This window comes from Macaca fascicularis, chromosome 15 (genome assembly GCF_037993035.2).
Source record: "Macaca fascicularis isolate 582-1 chromosome 15, T2T-MFA8v1.1".
In the NCBI taxonomy this organism is placed as follows: Eukaryota; Metazoa; Chordata; class Mammalia; order Primates; family Cercopithecidae; genus Macaca; species Macaca fascicularis.
In genome coordinates, this window is record NC_088389.1 from 99,816,387 (window position 1) to 99,832,055 (window position 15,669).

Below are 15,669 nucleotides of genomic sequence, written 5' to 3' on the forward strand. Positions count from 1 at the left end.
ACTCCATCTCAAAAATAAAAAAGGCAGTACATAGTACAAACTGCTTGGGTTTTGTTGTTTTTGTTTTACTGTACCATATACCTTGGAGATCATTCCATCTAGTAGCTGAACATTTTAAACAGATCCTCTGGCTACAAGCAGTGAGTAGGATGAACTGGGAGAGTGATGAGAAAGTCAGAGAGTTAGGGAGGGAGGGTGCTGTCAGAGTGTTACAGGAAAGGGGTCCCGATCCACACCCCAAGAGAGGGTTCTTGGATCTCGCACAAGAAAGAATTCAGGGCGAGTCCACACAATAAAGTGAAAGCAAGTTTATTAAGAAAGTAGAGAAATAAAAGAATGGCTACTCCATAGACAGAGTAGCCCCGAGGGCTGCTGGTTGCCCATTTTTATGGTTATTTCTTGATGATATGCTAGACAACGGGTGGATTTTTCATGCCTCCCCTTTTTAGACCATATAGGGTAACTTCGTGACATTACCATGGCATTTGTAAACTGTCATGGCTCTGGTGGGGGTGTAGTAGTGAGGATCACCAGAGGTCAATCTCGTGGCCATCTCACTATTGGTAGGTTTTGGCCAGCTCCAAAACCGACTTGTTGTTTTATCAGCAAGGTCTTTATGACCTGTATCTTGTGCCCACCTCCTCTCATCCTGTGACTTAGAATGCCTTAACTGTCTGGGAATGCAGCTCAGTAGGTTTCAGCCTTATTTTACCCAGCTCCTATTTAAGATAAAGTTGCTCTGGTTCACAGGCCTCTGACAAGAACATCTTCATGCCTGTGCCTCATTGAGAAAGGGAGACCTCTAGGCTGTTGCTGGATCTAGTGGAGATTCACTCATTCTCTCAAATTCCTCTACAGTTTCTCTAATGGAAGAGAAGGGTGGTGTTATTGCTGCTAGGGTGCAACCTAGAAGTTATTTTATTTATGCCATCGATGTGGTGGACTAAGCACTGTCCAATGCTCAATAAGTCACTGCTGATTCTCCATAAATTATTGTGACAAGTATAATTGATTGTAAGGCTTAGATCTAGTTGTGTAAGTCCATAGGAGGGTGTGAAGCATCTGTATTTCTGTTACGTAGTTATTAGGAAAAAGGATGTTGGGGCCTTAAAAATGGCCATTTTTAACATTTCCAAACTTGTGTTCAATTCTAAGATTTTACAATTATATGTTTCCAGTTGAGAAGAACTTTGATATTGGTAGCTCTAAATAAATAAATACCGTTGATCTGGAAGAGAAGGTCAAGTTTAGGGAGAGGCCATTTCTTAGCTTTATATTTAAAATTTTTTTATAAATGTGATTCATGGGCCAGGCCTGGTGGCTCACACCTATAATCCCAGCACTTTGCGAGGCCAATGCAAGTGGATCACTTGAGGCCAGGAGTTCGAAAGTAGCCCGGCCAACATGGCAAAACCCCATTTCTAGTGAAAATACACAAATTAGCCAGGTGTGGCAGCACACATATGTAATCCCAGCTACTCGGGAGGCTGAGGCAGTGGAATCACTTGAACCTGAGAGGTGGAGGTTGCAGTGAGCTGAGATTGTGCCACTGCACTTCAGCCTGGGTGACAGAGTCAGACTCTGTCTCAAAGCAAAACAAAACAAAATGTGATTCATAATGCTGCGGTTGTAACTATAGTACTTATCTAGCAAAAACTTAGCTTTTTTTTTTTTTTTTTTTTTTTTTTTTTTTTGGCTTTGACTAACTGAAACTAGTCAAAGCAAGAGCTTACTAGCAGAGTGGTGTACTGGTCAATATTTAACAAGTTCTCCAAAGGGGAAAAGCCCTGATTTGTAGGATTTGTCGGTTTCCATGGTATAAATACTCTTCCCACGGCTAGTAGGGGGACCAACTTGTTCTGGTTTGCCAGGGACTTTCCCAGTTTTAGGCCTAAAAGTCCTGAATCCCAGAAAATTCCTCATTCCCTAGGAAATAGGTTGATTGGTGGCCCTAATGGCTGGTTGCAAGCTCCTGATATGACAGCACTAGATGAGGAGTTGGGCAGAGATGCGCACACGGTACCAGCTCATGCCAGGAGCAGCAGCCTCCAGCACCCCACTGTCTGGGAGTCCTTGGCCCAGTAGAGGAGGGTTAGCAGGGCCAGACTGTTGTTCATATTAGCTCTCAATTTACCACCAACCCTGTATTAGTTTCCTGGAGCCGCTGTAACAAAGTTCCACAAACTGGGGTCTTAAACACAGAAATCTGTTATCTCAGAGTCCTGGAGGGCAGAAATAGAAAATTAAGGTATGAGCAAAACTCTGCTCCTTTGATGACTCTAGATAATCTGTTGCATATCTTTTCCTTAGCTTCTGGTTTCACAGGTAATCTGTGGCGATCCTTGGCTTGCATCTGTGTAACTCCAATCTGTACCTCCATCATCCTGTGGCATTCTTTTTTTTCCCTTTCTTTTTTTCTTTTTGAGACAGAGTTTCGCTCTGTCACCCAGGCTGGAGTGCAGTGGCGTGATCTGGGCTCACTGCAACCTCTGCCTCCCAGGTTCAGGCGATTTTCTTGCCTCAGGCTCCTGCATAGCTGAGATTACTGGTGTGCGCCCCTACGCCCAGCTAATTTTTGTATTTTTAGTAGAGATGGGGTTTTACCATGTTAGCTAGGCTGGTCTTGAAAACCTGACCTCAGGTCTTGAAAATCTGCCTGCCTCGGCCTTCTAAACTGCTGGGATTACAAGCGTGAGCTCATGGCATTCTTCTTTTGGTGTCTTTGTCTTCATTGACTTCTTGTAACAAATCAGTCATATTGGATTAGAAACCTACCTTATTCCAGTATGACCTCATTGTCTTAATTTAACTAAAACATCTGCAACAACCTTATTTCCAAATGAGGTCACCTTCTGAGGTACTGGGGGTTAGTACTTCAACACATCTTTTTTTTGTTTGTTTTTTTGAGATAGGGTCTCTGTCACTCAGGCTAGAGTGCAGTGGTGCAATCACAGCTCACTGTAACTTTGAACTCCTGGGCTTGAGCAGTCCTCCCATCTCAGCCTCCCAAATAGGTAAGATTACAGGTACATATCACCATGCCTAGCTAATTTTTAAGATTTTTTTGTAGGGGCTGGGCCTGGTGGCTCACACCCGTAATCCCAACACTTTGGTAGGCTGAGGTGGGTGGATCACTTCAGGTGAGGAGTTTGAGACCAGCCTGGCCAACTTGGTGAAATCCTATCTCTACTAAAAAAAAATACAAAAATTAGCCGATGTGGTGGTGGGTACCTGTAATACCAGCTACTCACAAGACTGAGGCTGGAGAAACCCCGGAACCCAGGGGGCGGAGATTGCAGTGAGCTGAGATCATGCCACTGCACTCCAGCCTGGGTGACAGAGCAGGACATAGCCTAAAAAAAGAAAAAAAAAAATTCGTAGAGATGAAGTCTTGCTATGTTGCCCAGACTAGTCTCAAACTCCTGGGCTCAAGCAATCCTCCTGCCTCAGTATCACAAAGTGCTAGGATTACAGGCACGAGACACTGCACCAGGCCTACATACCTCTTTTTTTCTTTTTCTTTCTTTTTTTTTTTTTTGAGACGGAGTCTTGCTCTGTCGTCCAGGCTGGAGTGCAGTGGCGCGACCTCAGCTCGCTGCAACTTCCACCTCCTGGGTTCAAGTGATTCTTCTGCCTCAGCCTCCCGAGTAGCTGAGACTACAGGCGTAATACCTCCCTTAGATATAACGAATAATATCACAGGGTGTACACCCACTGTGGTGTTAGGAGTAATACGTCCCTGTGATATTACAAATAATATTATAGTATGTATACCCACTGTGATATTACAAGTAATACCTCCCTTAGATATTACAAATAATATCACAAGGTGTACACCTACTGCAATATTAGGAGTAATATCTTTCTTAAGCGATCCTCCCACCTCGGCCTCACAGAATTAAAAGAATTAAAGGAAGAGATGCTACACCTGGCTGGATCTGTTTTAAAAAGATAACCCAGATAACCCTAAGGTCAGTGTTTAAGATTAGACCAAGGGAGAAAAACTAAAGATGGGAATACTAGTTTGGGACTTCGCTTGCTTGCTTGCTCTCATTTAGAAAACATTTAGTAGTTCTACAAAGCTCAGGCACTGTTCTGGGAGTCACAAATACAGGATTGAATAAAATAAATAAAGCACTTGCTCTCCTGGAGCTCACTTTTCACTGGGGGAATGCAGATAGTAGACGCATGCATCTGCAGTATCGGTAAGTGCTAATAGAAAAATGGAGCAGGTGAGATGGATCATGCTGAGTAGAACCTATTTGCTTTTCCTTCCTTCCTTCCTTCCTTCCTTCCTTCCTTCCTTCCTTCCTTCCTTCCTTCCCTCTTTCCTTCCTTCCTTTCTTCTTTTCTCTCTTTCTTCCTTTCTCCCTTTTTTTAAATTGTCTTAAAATGTATACAACATAAAATTTACCTTCTTAACCATTTTTAAGAATACAATTCAAGGCCGGGCATGGTGGCTCATGCCTGTAATCCCAGCATTTTGGGAGGCTGAGGCAGGTGGATCACAAGGTCAGGAGATCGAGGCCAGTCTGGCCAATATGGTGAAACCCTGTCTTTACCAAAAAATACAAAAATTAGCCAGGCGTGATGGCACATGCCTGTAGTCCCAGCTACTCAGGAAGCTGAGGCAGAAGAATCACTGGAACCTGCGAGGCAGAGGTTGCAGTAAGCTGAGATTACGCCACTGTATTCCAGCCTGGGCGACAGAGCAAGACTCTGTCTCAAATAATAATAATAATAATAATAATAATAATAAAAAAACTCAGTAGCATTAAGTACACTTGCATTGTTATGCAGCCATCACCACTATCCGTCTCCAGAATTTTTTTGAGTGGAGCTCTTTTTAATAGAGTAATTGAAGGCCTCTGTGACACAGTAGCATCTGAGCAGAAGCTTGAATGGAGAGAAGACTTGTGCATAGTTTAGGGAAGTATGTTCCTGGTCCTGGAAATAGTTAAGACTATCATAATAGCCCAGGAGAAAGATGATACAATAGCTGAAACCCCATCTTCAGAAAGTGAAGGAGAACAGATGGGAAGTCATGTTCCTCCCAGAAGTAATTCATGCAGCAGAAAAGCCAACCCAGATCCACGAGACAGACAATTCAGTGCTTTGCACAAGAACTGTGCTTTAAGCATGGAGAGGATTTTCATATCTGTCCTGGGATCCTACATCAAATAGTATGTGGTGATTGTGAACACAGATGTACGAGACTGCGAACCCTACCAAGTTTCCTTTCTGAGTTGTATGGCTTTCTTCCATTAGATATGAATTCGGAGTCCTGATTTTCCTTTGGAATGTCCTTTAGCCTGTTGGTACATGTTTTGCCTGTGATGAGTGCAATTACTCATAAATCATTGAGCACATTCCATTTTTCTGGGTACAGAGGACCAAAGGGAAATGCCTGTATTTCCTCTATTCAGTCAACAGAAATACCTCTAGGCCGTAATCCATTCATCCAGTCTAATAATTTTGCCATCTGTAAAACCTTCAGGTGTTCTGAATTCGACATCCTGCACCTAATTCCTGCTCAGTTAAAGACCCAAATCATGATCTCTGACTTACCTGGATATTTGAAAGATTAACTTGCTGTGGTGATACCATACTACAGTCACAAAATCAAGCCCTACCCTGCCACAGCCACCTAAAGAAAATTAGCTGATATACAAAAGAAATTGACTATATTGTCGTCCTTTTAGTGACTCTCCTAATTTTCTTTCCCTGAAAACTTGCAGAGAAACTTGAGTATGTTTGCCTTAGGTGGATGCTTGTTTTTTTATTGATATGAAAAGCGGTAAGAGGAAATGGAGTTATTTGGCCTGTTAAGGAGGGGCAGCCACTGTAAACACAGCTCAGTGCAAATTCACAGCATTAGAATGTTGAGGTGTGTATAATGATTTTGCAAAATTTTCTACAAGGCTGACACAGTATCCAATTGGGGCTAGGATTAGATATATTGTCATGTATGTTTGGGCAGGAAATGCAGAGACTCTAGGGTGCTACAACTGCAATTTGACATTCCGGATAGTTCACTGGTAACTGTTCATCTCCCTGAGGTTTAAGTTTACAGTTCACAGTTCCACAGCTCTTTATCTGAAACTCTTGGGCTATGTGTTATGGAATTTAGAATTTTTTCAGAAATACATTGCATATAATGTATATTATGACATAATACCTCCAAGAAAGACTTGGAATCACATCCTATAAACAAACACATGAATATATCCCAGTGAAATGTATGACTATTTATACTAACTAAAAGAAATAAGAATCATAAATAGACTTACTACTTCAGGTCAGATTTTGCTGCCAAATTAGTTTGGGCATCAAACTTTTGGTTTCAGAGACAAAACTGTGAAATTCTAGAATTATATTATGGGGTTGTGGACCCACGTAACCCTCCTCTCCATAATTCCTAAAAGCAAGCAATTGCATGAATCCAGTCTCATGAATAGCTGCAATTCTAGGAATCAAGTATCTGGATCTGAAATTAGCCGGGCATGGTGGCACGCGCCTGTAATCCCAGCTACTGGGGAGACTGAGGCAGGAGAATTGCTCAAATCTGGGAGGTGGAGACTGCAATGAGCTGAGATCGTGCTGCTGCACTCCAGCCTGAGCTACAGAGTGAGACTCTGTCTCAAAAAAAAAAAAGAATCCAGATCTGGGCAGGACCAAATTGCTGACATGCCCCCAGTATAGCAGAGACGTTTTGCCTACATGTTACACACCTGAGTAATAGTTGTCAGCAGTTGATGAAGAAGATGGATGTGCTCTTAATGTCCACCTTTGATTTCCAGTCATTTTGCTTTTGGGTCTTGGCTACCTGAGGAAAGAAGTCTCCAATAGGTGAATGCAGTGATACAGAGAATACTTTCTTCTGGCTGGGTGCAGTAACTCACACCTGTAATCCCAGCACGTTGGGAGGCTGAGGTGGGCAGTGCACTTGAGGTTGGGAGTTCAAGACCCAGCCTGGCTAACATGGTAAAACCCCGTCTCTACTGAAAATACAAAAATTAGCTGGGCGTGATGACAGACACCTGTCATCCCAGCTACTTGGCAGGCTGAGGCATGAGAATCGCTTAAACCTGGGAGGTGGAGGTTGCAGTGAGCCAAGATCGTACCTCTGCCCTTCAGCTCGGCAACACAGTGAGACTCTGTCTCAAAAAAAAAAAAAAAAAAAAAAAAAAAAAAAGAAGAAGAAGAAAAAGAAAGAAAGAAAGAAAGAGCGAGCATACTTTCTTTCTGTTTCCTCATAGGCCAGTTCTCTCTGGCATGTGAGTTTAACATCACATCCTTCACACACAGTGAATGCGTTCGTAATAGGAGGTCCTTAGCTGGGAGTTTTTAGGGCATATCTCAGTGGGGCCAGAAAAACACCATGTAGGAGCTAATATATCTTTGCTGGTTGCTTTCTCTGGCCCCGCAGCAGACAGAAACCCTATGAATCATATCCAGGGGGCAGCTGCAGGCAACAACCAGTATCTCCCAAGTGAGTTGAAAAGGATCTCGTTACCCAGCATCCTAAGGAGGTTGTAGCCTTGGGAACCACAGGCAAGAATAGTTAACTCAGCTCCTCGGTTAGTGCCTCTTCAGTTCGAGATGGAATTTATTTGCAGGCATGGCTCCTTAACATGCCAAAACCATGCTCGAGACGTACTCCTTCTCCTGGAAGGTTAACATGGCTCCTGTGGCTGTTCCATCCCTGAGGAAAAGTGAGGACCATGCTCTCCAAACAGGCCATGCGCTGGACTACCTCTGTTTCTGTCTCCTGGGATTCCAGTCAGCAAGTTAGCAACAAAGCAACCCAAACAGTGCGGTTCATAGGATGGCTGGGTGAGTGGCTGTTTGTTTTTTCCTTACTGTGGATATGTATCAGTGAAGGAATCTGTAGAACATTCTTGAGGGGAACATTTAGTCATATCTAGTCAACAAATTAATGTTTAGGCTGGGCGCAGTGACTCATGCCTGCAATCCCAGCACTTTGGGATGCCAAGGCGGGCGGATCACCTGAGGTCAGGAGTTCAAGACCAGCCTGGCCAACATGGTAAAACCCCCATCTCTACCAAAAATACAAAAATTAGCTGGGTGTGGTGGCGCATACTTGTAGTCCCAGTTACTCGGGAGGCTGAGGCAGAATTGCTTGAACCTGGGAGATGGAGGTTGCAGTGAGCTGAGAGTGCAATATTGCACTCCAGCCTGGGCAACAGAGCAAGACATTGTCTCAAAAAAAAAAAAAAAAAAAAAAAAAAAGCTGGGCGCGGTGGCTCAGGCCTGTAATCCTAGCACTTTGGGAGGCCGAGGTGGGTGGATCATAAGATCAGGAGCTTGAGACCATCCTGGCTAACACAGTGAAACCCCGTCTCTACTAAAAACGCAAAAAAATTAGCTGGGCGTAGTGGCGGGTGCCTGTAGTCCCAGCCACTTGGGAGGCTGAGGCAGGAGAATGGCGGGAACCCAGGAGGCGGAGCTTGAAGTGAGCCGAGATCGCGCCACTGCACTCCAGCCTGGGTGAGAGTGCGAGACTCCATCCCAAAAAAAAAAAAAAAAAGAAAAAGAAAAAGAAAAGAAGAAAAATCAATATTTTATTTTTGATTTATTATTAATATAAATAATTATATATTGGCCGGGCGTAGTGTCTCATGCCTACAATCCTAGCACTTTGGGAGGCCAAGGCAGGCAGATCACTTGAGCCAAGAAGTTCAAGATCAGCCTGGGCAACATGGTGAAACCCTGTCTCTACAAAAAATACAAAAAATTAGCTGGGAGTAGTCAGCTTTCCTGTAGTCCTAGCTACCTGGGAGGCTGAGGTGGTGGCTGCAGTGAGCCATGATTGTACCACTGCACTCCAGCCTGGGTGATAGAGTAACACCCTGTCTCAAAAAAAAAAAAAAAAAAAAAAAAAGGGAAAAGAAAGGAAAAGAAATCATATATTGGTGAGGAGACAATTCAACACATATTTTTTGTTGAACACGCACTATGTGTCAGGGTACCAGATATAAGCTCTATCTACAAGGATTTTAGGAGCTGGATTATGTGTATGGGAGGAATGTGTGAGTGTGTATAGCAAAGATGACTCCTGGGGAAGAAGAGGAAGACAAGTCCCAGAGGTATACTGCATAGGCATAATACGCAACAGGCTAGCAAAGAAGAAAACCATGGGTACAGTAGAGAGAATCAAAGGATGCACTGGGGACCATTTCTAGTGAGTGAGATCAGAAGAGACTTCAATAACCCGAGTGAATTTAGACATGGGCCTTGACAGGTGGACAAGATTTTGTTTGTTTGTTTTAGACAGAGTCTCGCTTTGTCACCCAGGCTGGAGTGCATTGGCACAATTGTGGCTCACTGCAGCCTTGACCTCCTGGGCTCAAGGGATCCTCCCGCCTCAGCCTTCTGAGTAGCTGGAAGTACAGATATGTGCCACAATGCCCTGCTAACTTTTTGTTTTAGAGATGGGGTCTTGCTATGTTGCCCAGGCTGGTCACAAACTTCTGGGTTCAAGTGATCCTCCTGCCTTGGCCTCTCAAAGTGCTGACATTATAGGAATAAGCCACTGCACCTGCCCCTGGTGGAGAAGATTTGAATGGCTAGATTAGAGGGAAGAGGGTGCCTTAGTAAAACCATGAGAAAGCTTGAGTTCTTTTGGGAGAAAGGTCCAGGTTGGCAGAGTGTAGTTTGTAGATTCACATGAGTAGGAAAATGTCTTGAGCTGTTATGTACCCTGAGTGCCAGGCTGAGGAGTTTCACCTTCTTCTAGGAGGGCAGAAAGAGGTATAACCTGAAGAAGTCTTTCAAATGAATTTAAATTAGAAAATGATGTGGCCAAAGCTAAAGACCTGTGTGTGGACAGGCTTGAAGTTGAGAAGCTGTTGAGAAGCTCTCAAAGTCAGCCGTCAAGATATAAAGGCAAGGAGAATAAGAGAAGTTGGTGGAGGTGAGGGCACTGCAGAAAAGTTATACTTAACAACTGATTAAACATGGGTCAAGAGTGTGTCAGATTGGACTCCTTTGCCTGCTAAGACCAGAAAATCTCAAACTGGTTTAAACAAAAAGGGCATTGATTGGCTTATGAAAATGCAAGCCCAGAAAGGAGACAGGCTTCAGCATCAGTCTAATCCAGGGATTCTGGCTCCGTTTCCCTGCACCATGGTGCCATCATCTGCTCCTCAGGCAGCTTCCAATATGGTAGCAAAATGGTTAAAATGCTGTAAAATTGTTGGCTTTACAACAACACAGCAGCTCACCCAGGAAAGGAAAAAGACTGACTTTTTTCATGGCTCATTCTCTTTTTAAAATGTATCCTTTTTTTTTTTTTTTTTTTTTTTTGAGACGGAGTTTCACTCTTGTTGCCCAGGCTGGAGTGCAGTGCCATGATGTCAGCTCACTGCAACCTCTGCCACCTGGGTTCAAGCAATTCTCCTGCCTCAGCCTCCCAAGCGGCTGGGATTACAGGCACCTGCTACCACCGCTCGCTAATTTTTTGTATTTTTAGTAGAGATGTGGTTTCACCATGTTGGTCAGGCTGCTCTTGAACTCCTGACCTCAGGTGATCTGCCCGCCTCAGCCTCCCAAAGTGCTGGGATTACAGGCGTGAGCCACCGTGCCCGGCCTCCCTTCTTATTTTTTTAAAAAACTTGCTAAGTTGTGAAATGTGACACACAAATGGAAAAGTACATAAAACAGATTTAAGACCAGGTGTGGTGGTTCATGCCTCTAATTCCAGCACTTCAGGAAGCTGAGGCAGGAGGATCATCACTTGATGCCAGAAGTTCAAGATCAGCCTGGGCAACATAGTGAGATCCCCGTCTCCACAAAAAATTTAAAAATGAAGTGTGTAGTGAGGCTGAGGCAGGAGGATTAGGAGTTTGAGGTTGCAGAGAGCTGTGACTGCACCACTGTGCTACAGCCTGGCTGACAGAGCAAGACCTATAAGAAAAAAGGAAGAAAGAAGGAAGGAAGGAAGGAAGGAAGGAAGGAAGGAAGGAAGGAAGGAAGGAAGGAAGGAAGGCAGGCAGGCAGGCAGGCAGGCAGGGAGGGAGGGAGGGAGGGAGGGAGGAAGCAGGGCATAGCGGCTCACGCCTTTAATCCCAGCACTTTGGGAGGCCAAGATGGTGGATCACGAGGTCAGGAGATCGAGACCATCCTGGCTAATGCAGTGAAACCCCGTCTCTACTAAAAATACAAAAAATTAGCTGGGCGTGGCGGTGGGCGCCTGTAGTCCCAGTTACTCGGGAGGTGGAGGCAGGAGAATGGCGTGAACCCAGGAGGCGGAGCTTGCAGTGAGCCGATATCGCGCCACTGCACTCCAGCCTGGGAGACAGAGCGAGACTCTGTCTCAAAAAAAAATAAAAATAAAAATAAAAAATCCCCACAAATTTAATTACAATTCAGTTAACTTTTATAAAGGAAATACCCACGGAATCATCACCCAGATCAAGAAATAAAACTTTACCAGCATCCCAGAAGCTCCCTATGTATGCAACTCCTTCCTTCCTTCCTTCCTTCCTTCCTTCCTTCCTTCCTTCCTTCCTTCCTTCCTTCCTTCCTTCCCTCCTTCCTTCCCTCCTTCCTTCCTTCCTTCATCTCTCTCTTTCTCTCTCTCTCTTCTTTCCCTCCCTCCCTTCCTTTCTTCCTCCCTTCCCTCCTTCCTTTTTTGACAGGGTCTTACACTCTATGGCCCAGGCTAGAGTACAGTGGCACAATCACCACTCGCTACAAGTGATCCTGAGCTCAAGTGATCCTCCTGCCCGAGTAGCTGGGACTACACACTTGCTCCACCAAGCTCGGCTAATTTTTTAAATTTTTGTAGAGATGGAGTCTCCCTGTGTTGCCCAGGCTGGTCTCAAACTCTTGAGCTCAAGCAATCCTTCCTCCTCGACCTTCCAAAGGTCTGGGATTACAAGTGTGAGCCACTGCAACAGCCAACTCTTTCTTAAGAGGGAGGAAACACACCAACCAGAAATCCAAGGCAAACATACCCTAGAGTCTCATCCGTAGAAATCAGGTCCCTGGCTCAACTGGGAAGCCATCACCAGAGGAAGGTCACTGATGAAGAATGGGTTCTTGAGCCAATTACTAGTCGGAGAAGTAGGACCCCACTTAGAATGATCATTAATTGTCCCAGGAGCTAGGAATAGGTCACATTTTTCTGAGACCCTGAGCTGCAGAAAGAGTAGATACACAAGAGAAAAATCAAAGCTCTGACCACGCGCAATGGCTCAGGCCTGTAATCCCAGCACTTTGGGAGGCTGAGGTGGGCGGATCTCCTGGGGTCAGGAGTTCAAGACCAGCCTGGCCAACATGGGAAAACCCCATTTCTACTAAAAATACAAAAATTAGCCAGGCGTGGTGGCACAAGCCTGTAATCCCTGCTACTCTGGAGGCTGAGGTAGGAGTAGGAGAATTGTTTGAACCTGGGAGGCGAAGGTTGCAGAGAGCCAGCCTGGGCAACAGAGTGAGACTCCATCTCAAAAAGAAAGAAGGAAAGAAGAAAGAAAGAAAAAGAAAAGAAAGGAAGGAAGGAAGGAAGGAAGGAAGGAAGGAAGGAAGGAAGGAAGGAAGGAAGGAAGGAAGGAAGGAAGGAAGATCCAAGCTCTGTTAGGAAAGGACCCAGGAGGAGGCAAGGCTGGAGAGCAACCAACAATGTCCATTGTAGTGAGAAAGCCCGCAGGCATTACTCAAAGGCTATAAACCTGGGTTACTGTTGACAGACCTGAAAACAAAGTTGACAATGATATAATAAATATTAAATCAATTGTGAACCCAGTGGTTTTCAGTGAGGGAGAGGGTTGTCTCAGAAACTTTAGGCAACTTGTAAAACCTGTGCAGTGCTTCTTCCCCACTCAGCTGCCAGATTCAAGCATATCTGAAAAAACTAAAAACAGCTGGCTGGGCACAGTGCTCATGCCTGTAAGCTCAGCACTTTGGGGGGCTGAAGCAAGAGGATCACTTAAGCCCAGGAGTTACAGACCAACTTGGGCAAAATTGTGAGACCTCATCTCTACAAATTGTAAAAAAAAAAAAAAAGATTAGCCGGGTATGGTGGTGCTTGCATGTGCTTCCAGCTAGTCGGGAGGCTGAGGTTGGAGAAGGGCTTAAGTCCAGGTAGTCGAGGCTGCAGTGAGCCCCGATAGCACCACTGCACTCCAGCCTATGTGGCATAGTGAAACCCTGTCCCAAAAAAGAAAAAGAAAATCCACAATCACACCATCTGAGAGCATTATTGTTACCATTTTGGTATGTACCTGATAAGCACTGCCAGTTACTAACCCAATATCCATGTTCTCCTGTCTTTCTAACATGATCACAATTTTGTTTGGGAATCAATAAGCCCAGTTTAACAAAAACGAAACAAAACAAAACAACAACAACAAAAAAACTGTCTCAGAATTCTTTGCAACTATGAATAGCCTTAGGACCCAACTTTGACTAATATAAGGTAAACAGGAAGCTTGCAGTAAAGCAGACAAGCAGGCTCAGCTGGCATGGGCTTTCGCCTATATGATGCACTAGATGCCTGAAGGTGGAGGAACCATCTTGGACCTATGAGGGTCAAAACCACAGGCAAAAATGGCACAGCAGAGAGACTGGAAAATCCTTCTCCCCTGTTGTCATCTTAGAGGTGCTATACCAAAACTGGACTGTCTGCCTCCAGATATTTTGTGATGTGAAAAGAAAACAAGGCCGGGCGCAATGACTCACCCCTATAATCCCAACACTTTGGGAGGCTGAGGTGGACAGATCACCTGAGGTCAGGAGTTCGAGACCAGCCTGACCAACATGATGAAAACACGTTTCTACTAAAAATACAAAAATTAGCTGGGCGTGGTGGCAGGCACCTGTAGGCCTCCCAAAGTGATAGGATTACAGGCATGAGCCACTGCGCCCAGCCGAGGCAGGTAATATTATTCTCATTTTATGTATTTATTTTTGTTTTTATAATTGTTTGTTTCTCTTGTCAATAGTTGCCCATGTAATATAGTAGTCTTCCGTTTTTATTTTTACATGGTTATAGAGTCTGAATGACTAGCTTATAGTCCAAGGTAGTTTTACAAGTTTTGCTCTTTAAAATGGTGTTATTGTTGTAAGAGAAAAAGTCTTCACTAACAAAGAAATTACACTAGTGAAAACAAAATCAAGAATGATCTGCTGTTACCACAGTTCCAAAGCAACTCTCAGCAAGCAGTTCCCCCACCTCTCATATCTAAGGGGATCAAGAGTTAGAAATACCTTAGAAAAATCAGTTGACAAGTCTGGGCGAGGTAGGTCATGCCTGTAATCCCAGCACTTTGGGAGGCCGAGGTGGGCAGATCACTTGAGGTCAGGTGTGCCTGTAATCTCAGCTACTTGGGAGGCTGAGGCAGGAGAATTCCTTGAACCCAGGAGGCGGAGGTTGCAGTGAGCCAAGATTGTGCCACTGCACTCCAGCCTTGGTGACAGTGTAAGACTGTCTCAATTAAAAAAAAAAAAAAAAATCAGTTGACAAAAACATACAACAGGGAAAGAACACCCTTACCAAATTAGATTGCCATTTGCAGATGAATGAAACTAGACCCCTGTCTCTCACCATATATAAAAATTAACTCAAGATGGATTAAGGATTTACATGTAAGACCTGATGCTATAAAAATACTAGAAGAAGGCCGAGCGCGGTGGCTCACGCCTGTAATCCCAGCACTTTGGGAGGCCGAGACGGGCAGATCATGAGGTCAGGAGATCGAGACCATCCTGGCTAACACGGTGAAACTCCATCTCTACTAAAAATACAAAAAATTAGCTGGGCGTGGTAGCAGGCGCCTGTAGTCCCAGCTACTCAGGAGGCTGAGGCAGGAGAATGGCATGAACCCGGGAGGCAGAGCTTGCAGTGAGCTGAGATGGTGCCACTGCACTCCAGCCTGAGTGACAGAGCGAGACTCCATCTAAAAAAAAAAAAAAACTAGAAGAAAACCTAGGCAAGGCTGGGAGCGGTGGCTCATGCCTGTAATTCCAGCACTTTGGGAGGCAGAGGTGGGCAGATCACTTGAGGTCAGCAGTTTGAGAGCAGCCTGGCCAATATGGTGAAACCCCATCTCTATTAAAAATACAAAAATTAGCTAGATGTGGCGGTGCATGCCTGTAATCCCAGCTACTCAGGAGACTGAGGCAAGAGGATTGCTTGAACCCAGAAGGTGGAGGTTGCAGTGAGCCAAGAAAAAAAAAAGAAAGAAAGAAAACCTAGGCAAAACTCTTCTGAACATTTGTCCAGGCAAAACATTTATGACTAAGACCACAAAAACACAAGCAACAACAATAAAAATAGAGAAACAGGACATAAACTAAAACATTCTTCACAGTAAAAAGAAACAATCAACAGAATGAACAGACAACCTGCAGAGTGGAAGAAAATATTTGCAAACTAAGCATGTGACAGGGGACTGATATCTAAAATGTACAAGGAACTCAAACAACTCAACAACAAAAACAGAATAACTCTATCAAAAAGTGGGCAAAGGACTTCAATAGATATTTTTCACAAAAAAAGACATATGAATAGCCAACAAGCATGTGGGAAAAAAAAAAAAAAGCTTAACATCACTAATAATCAGAGACAGACAAATTAAAACCACAATGAGATAGCATCTTACACCAGTTAGAATGGCTATTAATAAAAATTCCAAAAAATAACAG